Genomic DNA, 12,306 nt, shown 5'->3' on the forward strand with positions numbered 1-12,306 from the left:
GGGACCACCCCCGTAGGCCCCTCCCTACTGGCCCGGGCAGAAGGCCTAAGGGCCCTCCTGGGACGCGCAGCCGGCGGAGCCGTAGGGGCAGTGGCAGGCCTCTTTTTCGGAGCCATCCCAACTACTTAATTCTAGTATGCAGGGAGCAACCTAAACTATTACCTAGGATTGAACTCCCCACCGCCTGAGTGGCAAGCAAAGGTCCCCCACCACTGGGCCCTACCTAACCAATTACTGGAAGGGGGGAAGCCCTTGCCAGCCCCTAGGCCCCTTCCCTTAGGCGCCAAAGAGAAAGCCTCCCTACACAGGTAGGCCTTAAAGGCCTGAAATCCGGCCTCCAACCAGCCCAAGACCGGGGACCCCAGAAGGCAAACCGCCCCACCGCGCCCTCCTCCCGGCCGGGAGGAGGTTACCAGTCCCCCTCGGGCCAGAGGGGGATCCTCTGGAAGAAAGCTCCACGAGTCCTGAGGATTGGAGCCTCAATCAGCAGATTCGGTGAAGAGCAGCAAAGCAAAATTTTCGCTCCCTCGGTCGGCCACAAAATGGCGGCCGCGACACGAGGGCAACCTAAAATGGCGTCAGAGCAGCACTCAGCCGAGTGTCTGCTCTTCAGCTGGGTCCTGGGCGAAAAGGCTTTCTTCCCGGCCTGCCGCCCTTAAATAGGGCCAGCAGGCCCCGCCCGGACCCAACGTCATGCCCAGCCACGTGGGCAAAGGCTTCTCGGCCGAAATCTCGCCTCGCGAGATTTCGGCCGAAAACAAGATGGCGGCCGCCATCGGAAGGGTCCGAGTCTGCCCGGCCCTTCCGCAAAAGCGCCGTGGGGCCGGTAAGTCAGCCGGCGATATTCTGGGAAACATGGTATAACATGCAGTTATGGAAAATCTTTTCTTAAAAAGTAAAGCTGAACTTTAATATGATATCAGGAAACTAAGTGGTGACTATTTAGCTATCAGTTGAAATGACGATGGAGATAGGAAATATGGCGATAATACTCCAACTCTACATAATAATTAGGCATAAGAAAGTGAGTTTTTCAGCACCAACAATGAATTATCTAAAAGTCTATATTTTTAGGGTTATGCTTACTTTTTTTTCTCTTTTACATAAATGCATATACATAGAAGGTTGTAATAGGTCTTTTTATTCAATATCTTGTTTGTATCTGGCTGTGGGGCAACCTTGAATTTGAAATTAAACTTGTCCATGAAGCTAGTTATAAGACAAAAATAAGACAGAAAAGCAAGTTTTATGGTTATCTATTCAGGATGATGGTAAGAAGCTATTGTGTCTTTAACAATGGTAGATTTGAGTCATAAGATGCCAGAGCATAAAAATACCCTGTACTTCACCAAATACAAGAAAATACAAATTTTGCTATTATGAATTTAAGCTTTAGAAAAGCATACTCGCATATAGATGATTTATTTGTTTTTTTAATTTTCCAGGGCACCAGTGGGCCAGACGAGGAACAACGGATGGAAGCTGAGCAAGGAGAGATTCAACCTGGAAATAAGGAAGAACTTCCTGATGGTCAGAGCAATCAACCAATGGAATGGTCTGCCAGGGGAGGTTGTGAACGTCCTAACTCTCAACATATTCAAGAGGAGATTGGACTGCTAGGGTTTCCTGCTTGAGCAGGGGGTTGGACTTGATGACCTGCAAGGTCCCTTTCAACTAGAAGCATTGCCTTTGTCATGGTCAGACCATTTTCTACTACGGCTTGACTTCCTGGCTCCAATCCTTCCCCGCAGGGAGGCGGAACCAATTAAGATGTTCCACCCCAGACGCCTGACGGACCCAGAGGGCTTTCAGACGGCGCTTGGGGTTATTCCAGATGCACTCGTCCACAGTTCGGCGGAGTCTCTTGCGGAAGCCTGGAACAAGGCTGCAGCAGAGGCTCTTGATCGGATTGCGTCTTTGCGACCTCTCCATGGCGCTAGACTCCGTAGAGCTCCATGGTTCAACGAGGAGCTCCGGGAGTTGAAACGCCAGAAGAGACGTCTAGAGAAGCGATGGAGGAAGAGTAAGTCTGAATCCGATCGAACACTTGTAAGAGCTTTTATTAAGACTTACAAAGTGGCGCTCAAGGCGGCAAGATGCGCGTATCATGCTGCCTTGATTGCATCAGCGGAATCCCGCCCGGCCGCTCTGTTTAGGGTGACCTGCTCCCTTCTTAATCAGAGGGGAGTTGGGGACCCCTTACAGAGTAGTGCCGAGGACTTTAACACTTTTTTCGCTGATAAAATCGCTCAGATCCGGGCGGACCTCGACTCCAATTGGAAAACAGAGTCGGCTGACAACGAGTCAGTTGAGGTGACTGGGGCCCGTACTTGTCCACCTGTCTGGGAAGAGTTTGATCTGGTGACACCTGATGAAGTGGACAAGGCCATTGGAGCTGTGAGTTCCGCCACCTGTTTACTGGATCAGTGTCCCTCCTGGATGGTCTCGGCCAGCAGGGAGGTGACACGGAGCTGGGTCCAGGAGATTACCAACGCTTCCTTGGGGAGGGGAGTTTTTCCAACACTCTATAAAGAAGCGCTCGTGCGCCCCCTCCTCAAGAAGCCTTCCCTGGACCCAGCCGTACTTAATAACTACCGGCCAGTCTCCAACCTTCCCTTTATGGGGAAGGTTGTCGAGAAAGTGGTGGCACTCCAGCTCCAACGATCCTTGGAAGAAGCCGATTATCTAGGTCCCCAGCAGTCGGGTTTCAGGCCTGGTTACAGCACGGAAACTGCTTTGGTCGTGTTGATGGATGATCTCTGGCGGGCCCGGGACAGGGGTTTATCCTCTGTCCTGGTGCTTCTTGACCTCTCAGCGGCTTTCGATACCATCGACCATGGTATCCTTCTGCGCCGGCTGGGGGGGTTGGGGGTGGGAGGCACTGTTCTCCAGTGGTTCTCCTCCTACCTCTCCGGTCGGTCGCAGTCGGTGTTAGTGGGGGGTCAGAGGTCGACTCCGAGGTCTCTCCCTTGTGGGGTGCCTCAGGGGTCGGTCCTCTCTCCCCTGCTATTCAATATCTACATGAAACCGCTGGGTGAGATCATCCAAGGGCATGGGGTGAGGTATCATCAGTACGCTGATGATACCCAGCTTTACATCTCCACCCCATGTCCAGTCAACGAAGCAGTGGAAGTGATGTGCCGGTGTCTGGAGGCTGTTGGGGCCTGGATGGGTGTCAACAGACTCAAACTCAACCCGGATAAGACGGAGTGGCTGAGGGTTTTGCCTCCCAAGGACAATTCCATCTGTCCTTCCATTACCCTGGGGGGGAATTATTGACCCCCTCAGAGAGGGTCCGCAACTTGGGCGTCCTCCTCGATCCACAGCTCACATTAGAGCACCATATTTCAGCTGTGGCGAGGGGGGCGTTTGCCCAGGTTCGCCTGGTGCACCAGTTGCGGCCCTATCTGGACCGGGACTCACTGCTCACAGTCACTCATGCCCTCATCACCTCGAGGTTCAACTACTGTAATGCTCTCTACATGGGGCTACCTTTGAAAAGTGTTCGTAAACTTCAGATCGTGCAGAATGCAGCTGCGAGAGCAGTCATGGGCCTACCTAGGTATGCCCATGTTTCACCAACACTCCGCAGTCTGCATTGGTTGCCGATCAACTTCCGGTCACAATTCAAAGTGTTGGTTATGACCTTTAAAGCCCTTCATGGCACTGGACCAGAATATCTCCGAGACTGCTTGCTGCCGCACGAATCCCAGCGACCAATTAGTTCCCACCCAATGTCGGTTGGCAGGCCCCAGCCTTCTCTGTGGCGGTCCCGGCCCTCTGGAACCAACTCCCCCCGGAGATTAGAACTGCCCCTACTCTCCTTGCCTTTCGTAAACTTCTTAAGACCCACCTGTGTCGTCAGGCATGGGGGAACTGAGACATCTCCCCCGGGCATATACAATTCATGAATGGTATGTGTGTATGTATGCGTGTTTAGAAAATGGGTTTTTTTAAATGTTTTAGTAGAAATTTAGATTTGTTATATACTGTTGTTTCCACTTTGTTGTGAGCCGCCCCGAGTCTGCGGAGAGGGGCGGCATACAAATCTAAATAAACAAACAAACAAACTCGAACAAATGAACAAATGAACAAATAAGATTACCCAACTCATAAAAACGAATCACTGTGTGGTAATAAAAACAGAATATAATTGAACCCATGAGAACAAATGAAAGTCACAACAAAATACTCAGAATACCTAACTATATATGATACTTCACAGAGCAAGCACATTAACATCTTGTTCAACAACATATCCAGGCCTTCAAAACCTTCTAAAGGCTAATATTTATTATTATAAACATTACACAAAGAAATCAAACAAAGAGCATATATTACAAAAATATATAAACCCGTCTCAAAATAAAAGCTTTACCCAAATAAAATCACCTCATAATGCACACATTTAGATGTTCCTCAAAAAAGGCAAAAACACCTGTTTAAGGTCCTATTCATATTCCTTGGTTTTGAATCAGAATCTTCTCCTAGCATCTGCAGATTAACTCCTATCGTCTTCAGTTTGAATGATATACTTCATGAGGAAAAAAGTGTATAAAATTCATCATCTTCGGTTACTATGTTATACAATGATCTCAGGATCTCATGGTTTTGGAGATGGATGCTTTGTTCTATGGTCCTACCATGTATCAGTGGAGCCATCTGGGAGGAAAACTAATAAGCCTTCCTACAGTGCAAGAGGGAAATTATAAGCTGAATATTTCTTTTAAATTATGTTTTGCTTTTAAACTTTTCCAAAAGTTCATAAAGAAATTGCTAGGGTTTTTTTAAATATTCATTAATAGCTTCTGTCTGCTTTCAGGTCTTCATAATTCCCATCTTGAAAAAAAGGTTTTTTTTAATCACTATTGTTCTATACCTAGTATAGTAAAATAATTTATACTGCAAGACATGCCTCCAGCACTTTAGTCCTTTGGTAGCAAACTATACCTTACAGATAATAATCCGAACAATGTGTTATGTCACTCATGAAGTATTAATGCCAAGTTCCCCAAATCCGCACTCAAATCTATCAGTCATTGGAATTATTTTTAAAGCTTTCTTTCACATATTTCTTGCTTTGGTATCTTCTTTGGTAACATATGCTTCTTCAAAAATTCACCCATGATATGTCCATCAACTCAATTCATGTTTAACAAGTGAAAAGACAGAATTTAGCTGGCTAAAGCAGCTAAGGAAACTTTGAAATAGCTTGAGGCTAGATTTTTGCCTTGGTTCTCTAATAATTTAAAGAGTGGTCTTGCTAAAATCTATAGAATTTTGATTTTGCTTGGGAAATCAACATTTTCACATTTAAGGAGTAATTATAAACCAAGATACTTGAAGGGAAAGGAGGAGGACAGAATTCATTAGATTTAATGAAGAACAGTAGCAAACATATTGGTAGGCTCTAAGGATCAGGGTCACACTATGTTCCAGTACAGAGGATTTATTGCTCAAGCTGATATACAAAAACTTAGCCAACTAACTCAAAATAGTAAATTGTATTGATAAAGGTCAATGGAATTCAGGAGGAAATGAAATTAGATGATCTGTGGGAATGTAATGATTCTAGGCTGATGATTAGTTTAACTCTGCCCTTAGATCTGCCTGCTCTTCTCCTACAAGTATTTGTTGCAGAGATAAGCAGAATTGTTTGGCTTTTCTCATTAGGATAAATGCTTTGCAAAATAATTTTTCAGTTCACTATTTTCAGTGGCAAAACTGCAAATCCTTTACCATTTTTTTTTAATGAGGAACCATTATACTTTTTAGAAATGCAAGGTGGTAGCACCCCAGCTTTTGATCCATATGATCATAAAGGAAGATCTTGTGTTCAGACTGGGGAAAGCTAAAGTGCTTAAATGTGCTGATTTTCTTTGAGTCTCCATCATTTATTTGTAAAAAGTAAACAATTAATATGTCTATTTATTTAGCTGTGTGGTTACCAAGAATCAATGAGTATGTGATAGCACATGAACAATCCATCATAAATCTTAGACAAGTAACTCTAGGTTGCTATCAAACAACAAACAATAAAAATATTATAAAATAAATCTAAAACAAAACTAAATACATTAAAACAATCATAATGCAATTACCAAGGCATCACATAAATACTCACAAGACATAATGTGCTCCACTAATAACCAGGCCCTAATACCAGAGGGACTTTATGGAAGACCAATAGGATTTGAGTCATCCAGATCTAGATCTCAGGGAAATTTGGATTTGAACAGCATAGAATTGTTATCATTGAAAATGTCTAGATTTGTAGGCTGGAGAAAAAATAAAAAATGACATAGTGAAAGAAACATTAATGGTAAAGTATTTCTATATCTCATCAAGAGAATTGCATAGATCTGCCCATGTAAATTTCTAGTTCAGCTTAAATATTTCTCTTTCTCTCTCTCTCTTTCTCTCCCTCCCTTTCTCTGAAAGAAAAAGAGAGATAAAAAATGAAAGAAGTAACAAAAAAAGAGAAAGAATGAAAGAAAATAAAAAAGAAAGAGAAGGAGGAAAAGGAGAAAGATGAGAGGGGAGGGAGAGGGAGGGAAGGGCAGCTTATTTTCACATATTATTCCTGATGTATCAGTAAAGATTTGGCAATATGATGTTGAACAATTTTCTCCAGATGGCTAAACACTCACAATGCCATCCTGGTAAGCCATTATTTTCAGTGAGTTTTAAAATGTCTGTCATATCTTGGCTGAAAGCTGTTGTTCCAGCATTCATTTCCCTGTGATAACATAATCCAAGACAGCTCACTGTTGAACAGCAATGTGAATTTCTGAATCACCAGAGAAGTGCTGGAAATTGTTTATTGCTCTCTCAAAGATGTTTGGGAGCACACAGACAAAAGAGAATATAAAAGATAAACTATATAACTTGCTTCTTTGGCTGGTTTCTTATTCACAGCAGGGCACTTCATATGCCAGTCTATTTGGAGGGATAGGTGTGAAACAATAAACTTGTGAGATTTTTATTATTGTTCCCTGTTTTCTTTTGAAGCATCTGCTCAATATCCAGAACATTCATTGATTATTTTAGTTTCCAGATCTTGAAACCTGTCTTCTGAATTGACAGTTGAGTGCTGCATTTTGATCAGCTGTACTCTAAAGTCAAAGTTAACTAACAGTTACAGCAAACTTTCCTAAAACATTATTGATGCTGCCGTCATCTTTAAGACACTGATGTCTGTGGTTGTTTCTTCTTTCACTAATGTATATCTCAGGTGTAAGGTTGGCACCTATGTTTAAATGTTTCACACTCTTACTTACAGTAAATTCTTGAAAAGCTCTGGAAAAATAACTCTGAAAAATCAACATAGGATTTTAGAACAAAGCAAAAACAACTACATGGATTAAGAACAGGGTAAGTATTTTAATAAGATGATAGTTTCCAAATGGAAAGCAATAACCCATAGTGAGAAAGATAGGACTAAGTGAAGACTGGGCAAATCAGAAGTGAGCAAGAATATATGGATGATACCAATTTCTTGAACGTAGTAAAATTCCAACAGTGTTTTTTCAGAGTTGAGATATGGCATGTATATCAATGATCGACTGATTATCCTTTTATATATATACTGGAAAGGGGGAGCAAGTAGAACATAATATACTAAAAGGTGTCTCCTCTTGAAGATATGATTCAAATGGGATGCAAAATTTCAATAGGATTAGTTTTACCATTGTGCTTAGAGAGAACAGATAGAAGATGGCTTTTGCTGGTTTATTACTGAAGTCATGATTGCCAAAATGAGTCTCCTTTTCCCCCTCAAAAGGCTGGAAATGCAATGAACAAATTGGATTTTTCTTCCATACATGGTGGTTATGTAGAAATTAATTTATCATGGAATAGAACAAATTTTAAAACTTCTTATCCCAATCCATCCTGAGATATTTTCATTAAATCACATATTCCCTCACATTACACTGAATTGGCATTGTATATGATAAAACCCATACGTATAACATAACATATCTTTCATCCCCTCTGTAGAAGAATGCTTAATTAAACTGTAGAAATGTCAGGTGATGTCTAGAATGACTTCGTATCTATTTTCAGTGTGTTCACAGAAAAAAAAGTGACAATAAACGTTATCTTACCTTAAAGGGAAGGGTTAGAGGCAGTTTGTGAATTCATTGCCATCATGGAAATCCTGGGTTTGTCATCTGAGGACTACTGTATTTTTTGGAGGATAAGACACTCCGGAGTACAATATTTACATTAGTTTTGGAGGAGAAAAACAAACAAACAAAAATTCTACCTATCATCATTCATTGGTATTCCTCTGGCTTGCAGCAAACAGCCTGGTCACCTTCAGCACATTACCTCAGTCTAATTTAACATGAACACCTTAATGGTGGTTGGATTGGTCTCCTGGAATATCACCAATCACCTGTTCCAGGCTGCAGGGATCGCCAGAGCTCATCGTTGTTCCACGTGTCACATTTTTTGGCCTCCATTCATCACATTTTCAGCCAGTTCCAGGCAGGGTGGATCACTGCTAGCTGCTGAACCTGAATTCTCTTTGCCTAACATGCTTTCAATGGATCTTTGCTGAGAAGGTGATGATGATGTTTTTATAGTAGGATTTGATGCTGTTTCTTCCCTAGTTTGGTTATTGTCATTCTGTTGTTCATTTTAAATATTTGACATGTCTTTCCACAATAGCCTAACTGTTATTCACCTTTTTTGTTTTTGGTAAGTTATATAATATATCCTATTATATTACCAATAATATTTATCCAACCTGTCTCTCTCTATATACTGTATTTTTTTCTGGCTGAATGCACACAGAATATTATTTTGATTAAGAAACTCTTTTTCTGTTAAATTACAAACAATTTATATTGATATATATGTGATGTATATATTATAAGCACAATAATAATATAACTACTATGGTATAATTATAATAAAATTAATTAATTAATTAGAGTTTTCTTCTACTTGTAATCAATACGTATCAATTTATTTTCTAAACCTATAATCAATACAATAATAATATAATTGACTGGTTAATTAAAGATTTCATCCAATAAATATCAATCAATGATTTTGTAAAATACACAGCCAATCTTACTTACTTCTCCGATTTGCATTCAGTTAATCTTCCTTTCCTTCTATCCAACTTAGAAGTCACATATTTTCTTCCCTTCACCCATTAAGGTTTTTCAAAGTCTTTTTCTTTTATTTTTGGGGTCTCCATATTTTATTTTCAGGTTCCAGATGATAAATTCACTGCTGTTATTTTGTTTCTCAACCTATTAAAAGTTTCTTTCTACCAATGGCCACTGCATTTTAAACTGTCTCATATATTACCATCACATCAATTTCTGATTGTTCCAAGTATCTCTGTCCATGAAAAAGAAAATGAGAAAAGAAAGACAAGTATTTTGATCCTTTAAATCCTTTAGATTTTTGTTGCTTATTTCCACCTCTCGCTCTCAAAGCTTTTAATCCTTCCGCCAATCTTTTTTCTTTATTTTTTGCACAGTCACTGTCACTGTGACTCTTCCAGATCCATGGCTTTTCATTTTTACTTCTCCTTCCTGATTGCTGCTTTTGTCAGTTCTTAGCTTTAATCCTGTAGCTCCTTCAAAATGATTTTTGATTTCACCTCTTTTTTGGTAACTTTTTCCTTTACCACTTAAGCTTAGGTCACAGTCTTCTTCTTCCTTCTATATGGCTGTCATTGCTAAGGACAGCAAGAATGACCAGTTTTTCCTCGTTGAAGTTGAAGAGTTTCTTCTTTCCCTTTGAGGCAATTGCAAATTGCCTCTAGGTTTCCAGATCTTCCCTATCCTCCGGTTGGTCCCTCCAAGTCCAAACATGCTGTATCAAGTCCCCATTGAGGAGGAAATACAAGAGTCCGGGTCAGAGCCCTGTTTCCTTGTTTCTCTACACAATGGCATCACCACCAGAAGCCTCTTGAGAGCTTTATTTTCATGATTAAAAAAAAAACATTAAGAAAAATTGGCACCTCCAGGTCAGTTTTTCAGGGAAACACACACTCCCAATCTGGGGCAAGACAGTCTGTTAAGTCCTGACAGTCCATGCCAGATGCTGGTTGAGCACGATTGGCTCTGATTCAAGAAGCTGCCAAGCGGGAAAATGGAGCCCTGTCATTGGCTCAGAGTTTGACAGCTCCAGTATAAAAGGAGCTATCAAGCCACCTGTTCTCTGTTCTCTTCTGTGGTGCTGAAATAAGATTAGCTGTTGCTGTTCACCTCTGAGTCTGCCTCCATTCCTGTCAGCCCTGACCCACAGATCTAATACATTCCCTTCCCTGGGAAACCTGACTGCATTTAAAATACATATGTTTCAGGATTTATAACTACTGTGTTCATCGAACAAAAGTTTAAAAAAATTATTCATAAAACTTTTAACATTTACTATTAACAGATATGGTTTATACAGCATATTATGGCTTTATTTATTCTCTCATATTGAATCCATTCCAATCCATCCATTCATTCTACAAAATCCATATATTACAATCCTCTCATACATATTACATTTTCTTTGTAAATTAATTTTTCAAGTCTTGATGTGTGAGGCAATTCCTGACCTTTTTCTTCTCAGTGAGGAAATGAGGACAGGAGGTATGGCAACTGAAAGAAGACCCTTCTTATTTTAATATCCATCTCTACTTCCTGTTCAGCTTTCTTTCTTCATGAAATATTTTCAAATAATACATAGAAATATGTGATTTCTGGGAAGGTACATTTTCAATTCTCCTGGGTGTGAAAATGTCAGGGGAGAAGGTTTCAATGGGTCTAATGGCATCCTGCAAGTGCCTTGATTTTCTGGCTGTTTGAATCAGACATACTGTACGAATAGACAGAATAAAACCACACCTGAATAAAACCATACTAGAACAGTCCATAGAGAATAATTCCTTTGATACATTTGAGGGCCTTCTGTAACCTGGGATTTCAGCTGAAATAAAATTCTAAATAGTGCTGCCACTTCTGAGAATCTAGTAATTGAAGTTCACACATCTGGGGGAACCAAGGATGTGGAAGATGTTAGATAAATAAAGTGGACAAGAAGAAGGCTATTTCTCCCTTCCCAAAATACTAGAACCAGAGGTTACCCAATGAAATTAATCCTAGAACAATTATAGCCCAGGTTTGAGAGATGACTGCCACAAAATGCCCCAGCTTCTGCAATCCAAGCAGGTTGAAGGCATGCAAATGTAAGTAAATAAGTAGGCTTAATGGGGATAGTAACATTAAAATAGGATAGTAAAAGACCTCTGTGATGTCATGATGGCCACATGACTGTGGAAATGTCTTCGGACAGTGTTGGCTCAAGAAACAAGCACATCCCATATGGTTAGTAATGTCTAGATGAGTGAAATCTGATGGGATTCCTTTACCTATTTTATCATTGAACGTGGAAAATTGCTATTGAAATGTGGCTGCCATCCTGGCTAAAACTGCTTTGAGAAGCCATTAGGATCAATTGCTTGCCTCTAAAGGCCATTTGCTGAGACACTAACGGGCTTCCCTATACATTTGGTGCAGAAAGCAGATTTACTGAACTACAAGGCCCAGAAGGCACTGCTAATATTATTATGTACATAAATGTGAACACTTCTTTTCCACCTGTGATCTACATCAACCTTCTCGTGATTATGCTGCCTGGGTAGCATGGGGGATCCTGATGCAATATAAACCCTAGAAAACATGAGAAAGAAAACATGAGAAAGAAACTCAAAATAATCATGCCTTGTTTTTATTAGTATAAAATAAAGCAGTGAGAATCTCTGACAAGCTTCCAAGGTTTTGTTATTATACCTACAACAGTGAGATTCATTCTTAAAACCCCTGCTGCTACTGTTTCCTGATTATGGCTGCCAGAGACCATACTGGATGACACCATTTCAGGGAAGAGAGCACTATAACAGCACTCTAAATCATAAATTTCTTAATTCTTACTAAGCAGCTTCCTCCTAGGTCCCCCCCCCCTCCAATAATCCTTGGCAGCATGCACAGACCAAGATGTTTTACTGATTCCATTCTGCAAAATAAATTGGATTGGCTTTCACTTTTGGCAGTGAAACAGTGTGTAGCATCAAAATGGAAAGGAGCAGGCTAATTTGGGGTTTGCAAGAAATGCTATGTAGCAGGCACAACTTTGTCCTTCACAGTGAGAAAAAGAGGAGCAATCACAAGTGCCTCCCAACTAGTGATGGCCTGCTACCGTAATGGTAAGGCGCAATGTTCCAGTAGTGATTTTCAGGATGCGTGCACAGCTGTGCGCCCCTGCTGCATGCATGTGTGCCTCCGTGTG

Source organism: Erythrolamprus reginae, chromosome 3 (genome assembly GCF_031021105.1).
Source record: "Erythrolamprus reginae isolate rEryReg1 chromosome 3, rEryReg1.hap1, whole genome shotgun sequence".
Taxonomy (NCBI): domain Eukaryota; kingdom Metazoa; phylum Chordata; class Lepidosauria; order Squamata; family Dipsadidae; genus Erythrolamprus; species Erythrolamprus reginae.